Genomic DNA, 12,739 nt, shown 5'->3' with positions numbered 1-12,739 from the left:
TAGACGCCCAAGAGAGTTTCGGTTTACTCTGCCTGCCATCTAGTGGGAGCCTAGAGTAAAACGGAACGTCGAAATTGACGAGCAGACAGCCAGATGGCGTCAAATTGAAATGTCTGCACACGGTAGCTGAGGCCATACGATTATTATTATTATTATTATTATTATTACCGTGCCTAACGAGTTTTCTAGCCGTTCCTGTTTTTCGTGCGTATTATCCAGTCGTTTTTCTAGCTGTGCTGTGTTCCTTTCACATTGTGTCTGGTACCCCGTTATCTGTCCTACCAGTTCATCATAACGTTCAATTGTTTCCTCCAACCGTACGTTAAAGTTCCCCATTTGTTTATTAATTTCATCTCTCCCTTCCTTACACTCCTTCTGTATTCTCTCCATATGTTCATTAACCTGATCTAATTTCTGATCAATCATGTCCTTAACTGTTTCATTACTCTGATCTATTTTCTGATCAATCAAGTCCTTAACTGTTTCACTACTCTTTTTAATGTCTTCACCATTCTGACCTATCTTCTGATCAATCACTTTCATATTTTTATTAATGTCCTCTTTCATGTCCTCAACTTTTTCCCTACTCACTTTACTGTCTTCACTATTCTGACCTATCATATTTTTAACTTCCTCTATCAGAGCCCTCATGGCTTCCATATCCGTTCTACACAATATTTCAATAAAGTGGGCCCCCCTTTACTCGAACCTCGGATTAGGAGAAATCAACTTGAAAATGAAATCAATTCAAGGTCAACTAAATCCAAAATCATAAAATTTTCACAACAATGTGACTTGAATTAATTATATAGCCTGAATACAGCTATCTCAAAATTATTCAACAGTATAATTTATCAAGGGTACTTTTCATCACATTATTTTAAATATGTAGCCTATCATTATTATATTTATTATTATTATTATTATTATTATTATTATTATTATTATTATTATTATTATTATATTTATTATTACTAATTTTGAATAAGTTCGTATAATAAAAATATCGCAAGTTAAATACCAACACAGGTGGTATATGCCAATAAATTAGGCCATCCTTCCAGTATTGAGGCAGATACACCTAATACACTGGGTAATATCGTCCCAAAACTTTCCACATGAATCCTAACTTACTGCCACTTAACAACAAACACTAAAGGCCTGAGGTCACCTTTCCCTACCGCGAAACACTAACACAAATTTAATAAATGATTCACTATGAGTAATGAGGCATGTTACAACCAGTACCTCCTGACAAGTACCCATGAATACGATTACCTAAAGGGTATCGATATTCATTTTTCCTCAGATTTGGGAAAACCATTTTATTGTTTCCCGGGATTTAATTAAATCCCTACATGATTTTCGGTACCTCAATTACTATGAATGATTGTCCTGGTTATCGTCACTTTGACTATAACCTCGACTATGTTTTCATATTGCCATAAATATCGCATTAATTTTAATCTGTCATTCACTTCTCATACTGATCCAATTATCAGCATCCCATAAATTGAACCATCGTGTTCCTTCATATAATAATTGGTCAGTCCTATATTCCTAAATATGGCATTACCATGCCTGACGCCCATTTTCGCAAAAGTTATCACTTGAAATTATCTCTATCGAAAACATCGAAAAATTCTGAAAATGCCGAAAAATTAAAAAATGCCGAAAATACCTAACATTGTAAATGCCTAAAAATGCCGAAAATGCCCCACGTTGGGCGCCAAATGCAACCTTTCCACCCCACGCCATTTGCCGCATAGAACCAAATGACTGCATGATAATCCCTAAAAAGTCGAGATACCGCCATATAGCACCATACGCCAAAGCGCCTGATGGAAAGGGACCTTTTTAGTCTAGAGTCAAATGCCACCTCATCAGGAAGGAACAAAAAAATTCAGAATGATGGGTGAGCAAATGCTCTTCCGACCGTACAAGGGTCTACTGCACCCTTCCGTTCCAAAGAATCAAACCACCGACCTCCCAAGGCCATGGTGCGTTCGCGGCAGAAGATCAAAGAAAATAACACATAACTAGCTTAAAGGCATAAATGAACGGAAGGAAACCTGGGATACAATGTTATTCGGCAAAATGACAGGCAGACAAAAGTTTAAATACCTATTTATTGAGCCTTGATAAATCAAATTAATTAAAAGTTGATCCTGAATATTTATAGTATATCAATGTTGAATATGCAGTGTCCACTGGACTAAATACAAATTGTAAAGTGTCAAAAAAATTTATTTCTCCTTTACCTCTTTCTTCTTCCCGACATGATGATAAATATTACATTATAATTTGTATAACATACATTTTTTAAAAAAATCAGAAATATCCTTATAAATGCGACGGTTATCATTAATAACTTTCTTCACTATCAGAAGAAGCAATTATTTATACAACAAATTAAATTGAAGATAACTTGAAGTGGTCATCTAACTAAATTAATTATATTACAAAAATAAACAAAGAATAAATGAATGCTAGTCGATATAATCCTAATCAAAATAAAATGACTGATGTCGGGTCCAAAAATCGAACCCACATCCCAATGAATCCAATGACAAAAATTAAGAAAATAAAACTCAATTTGTCATCCACATAAAGAGTGAAACACGACTAAAAGAATGTATAAAAAAGGAAAATATGTACACAATATGAAAATAATCAATAACAATATACACATGCAATTGGCTGTATATAAAAAATGTGACAACAAAAATCCATGGTTGCCTCAGAACTCGAACCGATGATATCCATGATGGCGTCGACAAACGGGACTAATAAAACTGCCTTTCTTAATTAATCATATGGTCAACAAATAAATGATAATACCGGCGTTCCAGTTAGTTAAATATTATTATAAGATCATACATGAAAAAGTCAAAGAACCCTTTAAACAATAATCGGTGTCGCACTGCTTTCATTCTAAGTGGAATAGCTCGAACAGTACAGCATACGGTAACCCTCTACAAGAGCCAAGCCTTCTTCACTCTCCCCTCATCGTAAATCTCTAGACGTCAACGCCCTAGCAAATAATGGCCCAGTGTGGCAGAAATATCCTTTCAACATCTCAAGGTGAAAGCAAATCGGTTTCCCTTGGAACACATATTTGTTAAATAATCTTATTTCATTATATATTCTCATATCATATTTCCAAAGCTCCACTGGCTTATAAATTCACTGTCCTGCCACAATTCTATAATACAATATCAATCCACTGTTCATTTTCTTATATTCACATCCATCAACTCAGAATGACCGGCTTCGATTCCATCCGATTACAGAATACAGCCTAGGTTTTTCCTACATTTTAAAATCAAATCAATAAAATCAAATATGGATTTTAAACATCCATAATGTTATTCTCATATATAAAAGGGAAAATATTCGACATTAAAGGAAAACGCTAATCTCAATAGGAAGGCGTCTGTTCGATGTCTAGGCATGTCACAAGTTACGCATATAATTAATACAGCCATCTACAAATATTATCGTGCAAATTACGTGAAAATAAGAGTGCCTTGCTATCCTGATGTTAACAGTCGATAATCCATTTTTACAAGCATAATCACCATGCATTATCATAATAAGCTTGGATATCACGTAAATAAATTATACAAAATTACGGCTTGGCTCAGTGCCAAAACAAATCTACTTTCTATTACATTTACCTAATCTAAGCACTCTGACTAACTAATATTTTATCATCACGTCAAATACATGCATTACGTTAATTATATATATTTAAGCCCATGGAGTAGACTATTAATTCCATGAAATGAACATAAATGAATATGAAGACCACTCACAAGTTCTCTTTCTAATTAAAAAAATACATGCAATTTACATGTCTAACCTAATTTACGTGATCTGCATAATGAATAACCGCGCATTTATTAAAAAATTATTTCATTTTAGTACTTATCATCATGTCGTAACAATCCAAGGTTCGGGTCCCGGGTAAGACCCTGATTCTTTCCTTTTAAGCTTCCATGGTGTTGACGTTGGTCACGGGTTCATGTCCGTTGCTACTCCCGCTGAGCACGTTCATATTCCAATGGTTATCTTCTACACTTATAACAGTTTTTATGAGATTAAGACTTGTTGCGTCACTTTAACACACAAAATACAATTAATTGCACTATAATGAAATTAATACTTGTTGCTTCATTTAAAAAGTTACAATTATACCGTTCTTGCGATCACATAACTTCAACCTGTTTTAAATACTATTGTTTGTAGACAATTTACAATATTCTCGAAGATATAAACTGTACATTTACAGTCTGAAACACTAAATAGATCAGAACACCATCAAACCGTGGTTCTGCTTTGGATCCTTCGCGTGAAATGGATACTGTTGTCATCATCTGATTCCTTTTATAAACTTTCCCCCTTCCATGCAAGAGACAGTGGATAGTCCCCACTACTTTTTTTAATTAATAGTTCCACGTGTCGTATGACATCGGTAATACACTCAAACGTGTGACTCAGATTCTTAAGTAGTCTGGTTATGTGCGGGACCTGAAATGTTCGGCCATTTATTTAAAATTAATTATCAAAATAATGCCCCAACAAAATTAGAATTTTGGCAGATGTCTATAATTAAATCATATAACATCCCGTGGTTTCCCATATTAAATATTATGCATGTCTCGAAATCTCATCATACAAATGCAACTCGCGAGCTGGCAACATCGTGTTCGGCCATTTTTTCAACGGGTGAAGGTATCATTATCGATTTTTTCTGGCTTGAGATTTTCTTCCCTCTCTCTCTATCTGTGTATCCTTTTAGTTAAGACGGAGTGGTGTTTAGCAGTTTACAAAGGTTGTGTAAGCATGTGCAACCTAATGCAACTTTTTGTAACAAGTACGAGGGAGCTTTACAAAGGTTCTTCACTGCCAAATAATTAATAAATAAATATGTACATGACCGATAAGGTCACACTACGACAGGCATATCAAGACGAGTTTTCTGATCTATTCATAACGCATGCTGCGGAGTAGTACGGATGCCCTAGTAGTTATTAGTCTAAAATGAAGAATATAGAAACATGTACAAAGGACACAAATACACCTATACAATAAAAACTGTACAATCCTGTATTTTACATATTTATATAAACAACGACATAAACAAAGGAAAATACACTTAAATACTTGGGAGGGAGGGGGCAGGAAAGAACAAGAAGGAAAATTAAGTAATGTGGGAAATAACATGTCAGAAGGAACGATGCGATAGGAAGATAGACTACCTAGGTTCTTGGTGATTGATAAGGTATTAAACAACGTGGCTTGAATACGCACAGAAAAGGACTTTTGGGTAAGAGAAAGCCGGGGTAAGGAATAAGGAAGAGGGTCTTCAATCTGGTACTACGGGATGTAACATGGAGGGGGAATAAGGAAACTGATTCTGGTGACCTAAAGAAACCATTAGCTGCTTTGTATAGCAGCTTTAGTTCGATTACTTTCCCAAGCACTTGGTTAGTGTTCAAGTTGCGCAGACAGGGACCCTGGCTCTGACGACTGCATAGAAGAAAGATTGTACACGGCCAGGGTGGCTGAGATTTAAAGAAGAAGGAGAAGAAATGGACTAGGCTAGAGAGGTATATTCAACAATCGGTAAGATACAGGAACGTACTGTACAATACTAGGAGTGCATTTACATCTGCACGTGAGGTGGCTCTGTTTATGTGTGGGACAAACAACAATGTATTGTCAAAATGCACTCCCAATTCTTTTTGATTATCAACAATTGAAATCGGTTGGTTCAGCAAGTGATATTCGTGAAGTACGGGGGATTTACGAAGTGTGAACGAAATGGTGGAACACTTGGAGGGATGAGTTTTAAGACGCCATGTAGTACACCAAGGTGACAGTGAACCAAGTACATCTTGCAAGAGGATTGTATCTGTGGGAGAATCGATCTGCTTGAAGATTCTACAATAATCTGCAAATGCAAGGATTTCACATGTATGGCGAGAAACAGTATTGATTAGGTCATCAATAAACAGGGCAAAAGAAGGGAACCCAGGATATTACCCTGCGGGACACATGAGGGCCTTTCTTTTGTTTTGTTTTTTAGCCATTTGTTTTACGTCGCACCGACACGGATAGGTCTTGTGGTGACGATATGATAGGACAAGCCTAGGAATGGGAAGGACGTGGCCGTGGCCTTAATTAAGGCACAGCCTCGGCACTTGCGTGGTGTGAAAATGGGAAACTACGGAAAACCATCTTCAGGGCTGCTGACAGTGGGGTTCGAACCCACTATCTCCCGGATGCAAGCTCATAGCTGCGCGCCCCTTACAGCACGGCCAACTTCCCGGTACACATGAGAACGTGGTGGCAGAAGAATTGCATCCGCCAAGGGCTACACGCTGTAGTCTTTCACTCAGAAAGCTATTAATGAGAGCTAGGAGTTCCCCATGCACTTTAAACCGTTCAGAAAGTTTGTGTGAAAGAAGCCCTTGGTTCACGGAATCGAAAGCCTTCGCGATGTCGATATAGCTCATTTTGGTAAGAAGGAAGCCATACTGTTCAGTGTTGACTCAGTTTAAATGTAAACGTAAAACCTTTCCATTCTGCCAAACAGAAAATGTCAATATAAATATTACACGATAATATACTTAACCCTTTGGGTCCATATTGAGGGATACCTACCTTTCTTACCTATCAGCAAAGTTCATGAGATCTGTCTCTTGGGTCGTGTCGGGTTCTTCGTCACTTGCTGAGGTAATGGTAGGGTTCAGTAATTCTAATCTATCTACTGGAATGAAAGGTCTATTTAAAAGATTCCTATTTATTCAGGGAAATTCTGAAGCATTCGGTCAATGGTATCATAGAAGTTAACTGTGTCCACTGGACACCACAATCATTTTTACATAATGGTCAGAACACTGGTGTGAGACTTTAACGTAACTGCCTGACGGGCATTCTTACTAGAAACCATTGTCTCAATTATTAATCACTTAAGAAAGGAAAGTCTGGAATTCCTTAAATTCGGCTTCCATGTGAGACCACATGTACCTCTGTTTCCAAGCTCCACAATTATCATCGACAAAGTACTGGAATAAAATCCTTACTAGAAATCTCGACGTCTAATATCGCACAATCCATTAATCATGAATAACTTCGCATAAATGATATCGTATTTAATAACAAAAATTTTACGAGAAATGACTGAAACATTCTACTAGATCTTTTTATTGTCAGTCAGACACAGTTTAAAATGGGCATAGAAAAACGTTTCTCTTCGTGACCAAATTCATCACCCTAGGTTCTCACCCGACAGCGCGCTTCCACTCGATTGAAAATGAGTAACCATGGATTATTATTATTAACGTCAAATTGCAGGCAGAAAAATTTTACGTCGAATGAACATCTTAATTTGACAACACAAAATATAGGCAGTACACTCACACGGATGACGATCTACATTGGACGTGATATCACTTCGGAACTCTATTCAATAACTTTTTACAACATTATACGGCACTCGCAAGACTTCAAAATTTTATCCAAGTGGAAAATAAAACAAATGACTCTTTTAGTCGTACTCTCACATTTACAAAACTTAGTAGGGGTGACCACTGCGTCGTATATCCCCATTCAAATACACTTTTAGAGATCACGAGACAAGATATAAGAGGTAGTAAGATGGAAAGTCACCTACCTCATGTCGTCACGCCAGTGTTCGTCATAGGGCTCACCTACGACCCTGGCACTTTATTTAGCCATTTTTACATTCATGGATTCACAGTTTATTATTATTTTCTTCTAGTTTCCTGGAATAAAGCATAAAAAAAAAGAAAATACCCTTCACTTGTTTGTTGAGCGCACACGATGGACTATAATTGTTTCCGCACACGAATTAATTAATCACATTAGAATTTATTCAGTACTTTGACCGTCCTATCTGGTACAATTATTTCACTCAAGAAAACTATCCCCTCATGGACTCAAGACCTAGCCACACTGGCTGAAATCTGCAGTTGAACTCAGTCTACTTTCGTTGTTTGATTTCGCAGAGCAGCTCAACAAATTTTCGTCCGCTTTGTATCACAAATGCCGGAGAAGGAGAGTTCGTCATGGCGTCCCTTCATATTTATAGCAGTTACCCCCTCTCTTCGGATATCTCCCTATGCCGTCAAGAAAATTTTCTGACTTACCTAAACTGTAATTTGAAGAGTTTTGAAAGTGACTACATGCTTGCTACATTTCTGGCGGTAGTTTTCATGGACATTTAAAATTTTTACGGGTTCGATTTGTGAGATGATTGACCCCCTTTTTATAGGCACTATATTCTTTTGACTTGGCTTGGGTCGCCATGTACACGCGCTTTGAAATAGTTCACAAAAATGACTTGAGATTCTTCCGCCGTTGACACGTGTGGCTGACGTCACGTACCCCAGAGCGTGGGACCGAAGGTAATCACCCCCTCGTCACGTGTCAAATCCATGCTATCAAGAATCCAACTTTTAGTTTAATTGTTACATTATGCATAATGTTCTTAGGGCACAAAGGTCATGGGTTCAATACCTATTAAAAACACATTATTAAACAAGGGATTTTGATTCAAGAACTGGAAAGAAAAACAGCTCGATTTGTTCTGGGTGGTTTCTGACAAAAGAGTAGCGTTTCAAAAATGTTGCAAAGTTTGGACTGGAAAGACTTGGGAGATAGGAGGCGAGCTGCTCTAAGTGGTATGTTCCGAGCTGTCAGCGGAGAGATGGCGTGGAATGACATCAGTAGACGAATAAGTTTAAGTGATGTTTAAAAGTAGGAAAGATCACAATATGAAGATAAAGTTGGAATTCAAGAAGACAAATTGGGGCAAATGTTCGTTTATAGTAAAGGGAGATAGTGACTGGAATAACTTACCAAGGGAGATGTTCAATAAATTTCCAATTTCTTTGAAATCATTTAAGAAAAGGCTAGGAAAACAACATATAGGGAATCTGCCACCTGGGAGACTGCCCTAAATGCATATCAGTAGTGATTGATTGATTGATTGATTGATTGATTGATTGATTGATTGATTGATTGATTGATTGATTGATTGATTGATTGATTGATTGATTGATTGATTGATTGATTGATTGATTGATTGATTGATTGATTGATTGATTGATTGATTGATTGATTGATTGATTGATTGATTGATTGATTGATTGATTGATTGATTAAATACACACTATTAAACCAAGAATGACATGTTTCCTTCTTAAAAGAGCATCATCAGATTCTATCAATTCCCATTTTATATTTAGAAATATTTATGTTTATCGCTGTCCAAATATCTATGAAGATTTAAAAAAACTATAATGTTCATGTAGGCATTTAGTGGTTATTTCAACTTCTTCTAGCGGTATAGAAACATTCCTTTTCATTTATGAAGAAGGAATTTAGTGGATTTTCGTTTCGTGATTGTCGGTCTTCCATGCAGTTTTGCTGACCAGGCTTAGTAAAACACAGGTGATAAGCGGGAAGTAAACACATGTTTACTATTTACTGTGGTGCGCAGTGACTGTGTATGTTGCAGTTCGATAAGTTTTAGAAAAGGTGTTCGCGAATATTCAAGTGTTATTTGTATGCGATGTGTCACTTATAGTAAGTGAAATGAATCAGGTCCGCCTCTGTGGTGTAGTGGTTATTACTGTGATTAGCTGCCACCCCCGGAGGTCCGGGTTCGGTTCCCGGCTCTGCCACGAAATTTGAAACGTGGTACGAGGGCTGGAACGGGGTCCACTCAGCCTCGGGAGGTCAAATGAGTAGAGGTGGGTTCGATTCCCACCTCAGCCATCCTGGAAGTGGTTTTCCGTGGTTTCCCACTTCTCCTCCAGGTAGGCTAAATGCCGGGATGGTACCTAACTTAAGGTCACGGCCGCTTCCTTCCCTCGTCCTTGTCTATCCCTTTCAATCTTCCCATCCCCCCACAAGGCCCCTTTTCAGCATAGCAGATGAGGCCGCCTGGGCGAGGTACTGGTCATTCTCTATAGTTGTATCCCCTAACCCAATGTCTCACGCTCCAACACACTGCCCGTGAGGCGGTAGAGATGGGATCCCTCGCTGAGTCCGAGGGAAAAACCAACCCTGGAGGGTAAACAGATTAAGAAAAGAAGAAGAAGAATAAGAAGAAGAAGGAGAAGAAGAAGAAGAAGAAATTAGTCAGGTGAGATACCGGTACTTAAAACCTAAAACAATAAATTTTGAGGACTGATTACTTGCAAAGGAACTGGGCCCACCACGACTAGAACTTTGTATTTCAGGCGTATAGTGTGTCTACCATTGTTATTCCCGTTTCCTGATACGGGGTCGGGGATATAGAACATATAACATTAACTTCAACAAATATGTGAACGCAAAATGAGAATGATGTGTAGTTATTAATTAACTAACTCACTATTTTGCTTTCCGTGTAATTTTTTTGTGTAGGGGTGAAACTAACACCGGCATAAAACACATCATGCCTCATCTCTTGTGAATCTATGAACCACCATTGCTGAAAAGCGATTAGACTTTATCATCATTCGAACTAACCATGAGAGATGTGTGGATGTTCTTCTACCAGCTGGAGAACAACAACTACTACTACTACTACTACTACTACTAAACGTTTTCATTCCTCCCCTGAAGGGGGAGGCGGGCCTCTTAGACGGTCACGCCGTCTCTCAGGCCGGAAGATTTGTTACGGTTAAGGAGATGTACGGAGAAGGTGAGGGGGTGGGCGGCCGTGGCCTATACTATGAACTGTCCCGGCATTCGCCTTAGTGCAGGAGAATGGAAAACCATTCTCAGGACAGCCGACGGTTGGGGCCAGCCGTGAGATCCAGCTCTGTCCCGTCTCCCGAATGCAGAGGCGTAGAGCCACGGTGGAGCCGTGGCCACCTCTCCTCTTCTCGGTTGGCCGGTCAGAGTACAGAGCTGTTGGACCACGAACCAGCCGTGGCCACTTAAGGGACGAAACCCAATGGTCGAAACCCACTCTGCATCTGCCGACTTGGAGAACAACCCCGCCAAAATGTGACAGGCCTACTGGTGCCAACAATTATCGTTAGAGTGTGCTCGTATCACACTTTGTTGTTCTTTGTGTAGAATACAATGTGTCTTTCTTTGCATAACATACACAGAACATTTACTGATGAAAATTGCTATTCCTTCGAAGCCGAAATAGCTCAGTTGGGAGAGCGTTAGACTGAAGATCTAAAGGTCCCTGGTTCGATCCCGGGTTTCGGCAGATATTTTTGAAGTGCAATAAATTAACTAAACACAACATTTGAAGTTGGGAAATTACAGAATAAACAAAATTCTGTCGTTACTCCTGTAAGTATAGCCAAACATAAATTATAGTCATTCCACTGATGTGGTAACGAGTAGGATGAGCTCTGTAAATAAACTGTTTTATAAAAGTAGAAATCAGGACAATGTCCCCTAAGGCTACTTTCTATGAGTTTTGCATTCAAAAACTTGCCAACGCCTCGCGGTGTATTCACTGTAATCTTGTTGGTTATATGGCAGGAGGCTGTGGACTAGTGTTGGCTACTGACTGTATGATTACACTGCCTTCGTGATGTGTATTGCGAAGGCAGTGATGATTCGAAGCAGTGTATCGATTCATTCAAGTGTCCAAGTGAATCGATTCAAAGGAACGGCGAGCTCACGGCACACGATTCAGCTGACTCGCAGCAGACAGTGCTGAGCGGTACACTCACGGATCAGTGAGACACAACACACACACACACACACACACACACATGATTCATTATGGATACACTGGACATTGGCGGGGAGCCGAACTTCTGCTGCAGCGAGACGTGCAAAGACATGGCAAACTGAAAGAATCGTACACTATAACGGATTCTCGCTCACAGCTCATTTGAAAATAATACCCACTTGCATTCACTGTCCTCTTCTTACAGGGAGGTTTAAATTATAGATGGATTTATTTGCAGTGTTAAAAAGATAGTCAAAACATAATTCCAAAAGTACCTACTGTAGCTAATAAATAAGTAGGCGACTGGATTATTCTATTTATTAGTTTAATGAATTTGTCCGCCTCTGTGGTGTAGTGGTTAGCGTGATTAGCTGCCACCCCCGGAGGTCCGGGTTCGATTCCCGGCTCTGCCACGAAATTTGAAAAGTGGTACGAGGGCTGGAACGGGGTCCACTCAGCAGTCTCGGGAGGTCAACTGAGTAGAGGTGGGTTCGATTCCCACCTCAGCCATCCTGGAAGTGGCTTTCCGTGGTTTCCCACTTCTCCTCCAGGCGAATGCCGGGATGATACCTAACTTAAGGCCACGCAACAACTTAACTAAAAAGACGTTTAATCAGAAAAACCATTAATATAGTTAATTTTCCAAGTTTTTTGAAATCATTTAACAAAAGATTAGGCAAACAGTTGATAGCGAATCTGCTACCTGGGCGACAACACCAAATGCAGATCATTGATGATTGTGTGTACAGATATTTTTCATCTAATTCTATGTACTTATTTCATGGAGGAAAGGCTTTGTAACAGCAAAACTTGATGTAGAGAGGTGGCTGCATGGGAAACCAGCATCTGAAAGCTGGATGACGCGTAGGAAAGCAGTTCATAAAATGAAGACCAGATAGCAGCAGCGAGCACTGATTGCTGCAAGGTCAGTATAGGACTGGCCTTGATTGCTGTTGCCGCTGTCGTATCACTGATACAGTATCAGTTCACACTACACCACCGCCTGCTCGATAT

At 39.0% G+C, this 12,739-nt stretch overlaps 1 non-coding gene across 1 annotated transcript; it reads left to right on the top strand.

Annotated features, from left to right (window-relative positions):
- The first annotated feature begins 11,175 nt into the window (after positions 1–11,175).
- On the top strand, positions 11,176–11,248 carry TRNAF-GAA (transfer RNA phenylalanine (anticodon GAA)). The gene has a single exon. It is a non-coding gene; the product is annotated as a tRNA-Phe (tRNA).
- Positions 11,249–12,739: the final 1,491 nt, after the last annotated feature.

This window comes from Anabrus simplex, chromosome 6 (genome assembly GCF_040414725.1).
Source record: "Anabrus simplex isolate iqAnaSimp1 chromosome 6, ASM4041472v1, whole genome shotgun sequence".
NCBI lineage: Eukaryota > Metazoa > Arthropoda > Insecta > Orthoptera > Tettigoniidae > Anabrus > Anabrus simplex.
Note: the sequence above shows the minus strand (reverse complement) of the source record. Positions and strands in the feature narration are given on the sequence as shown.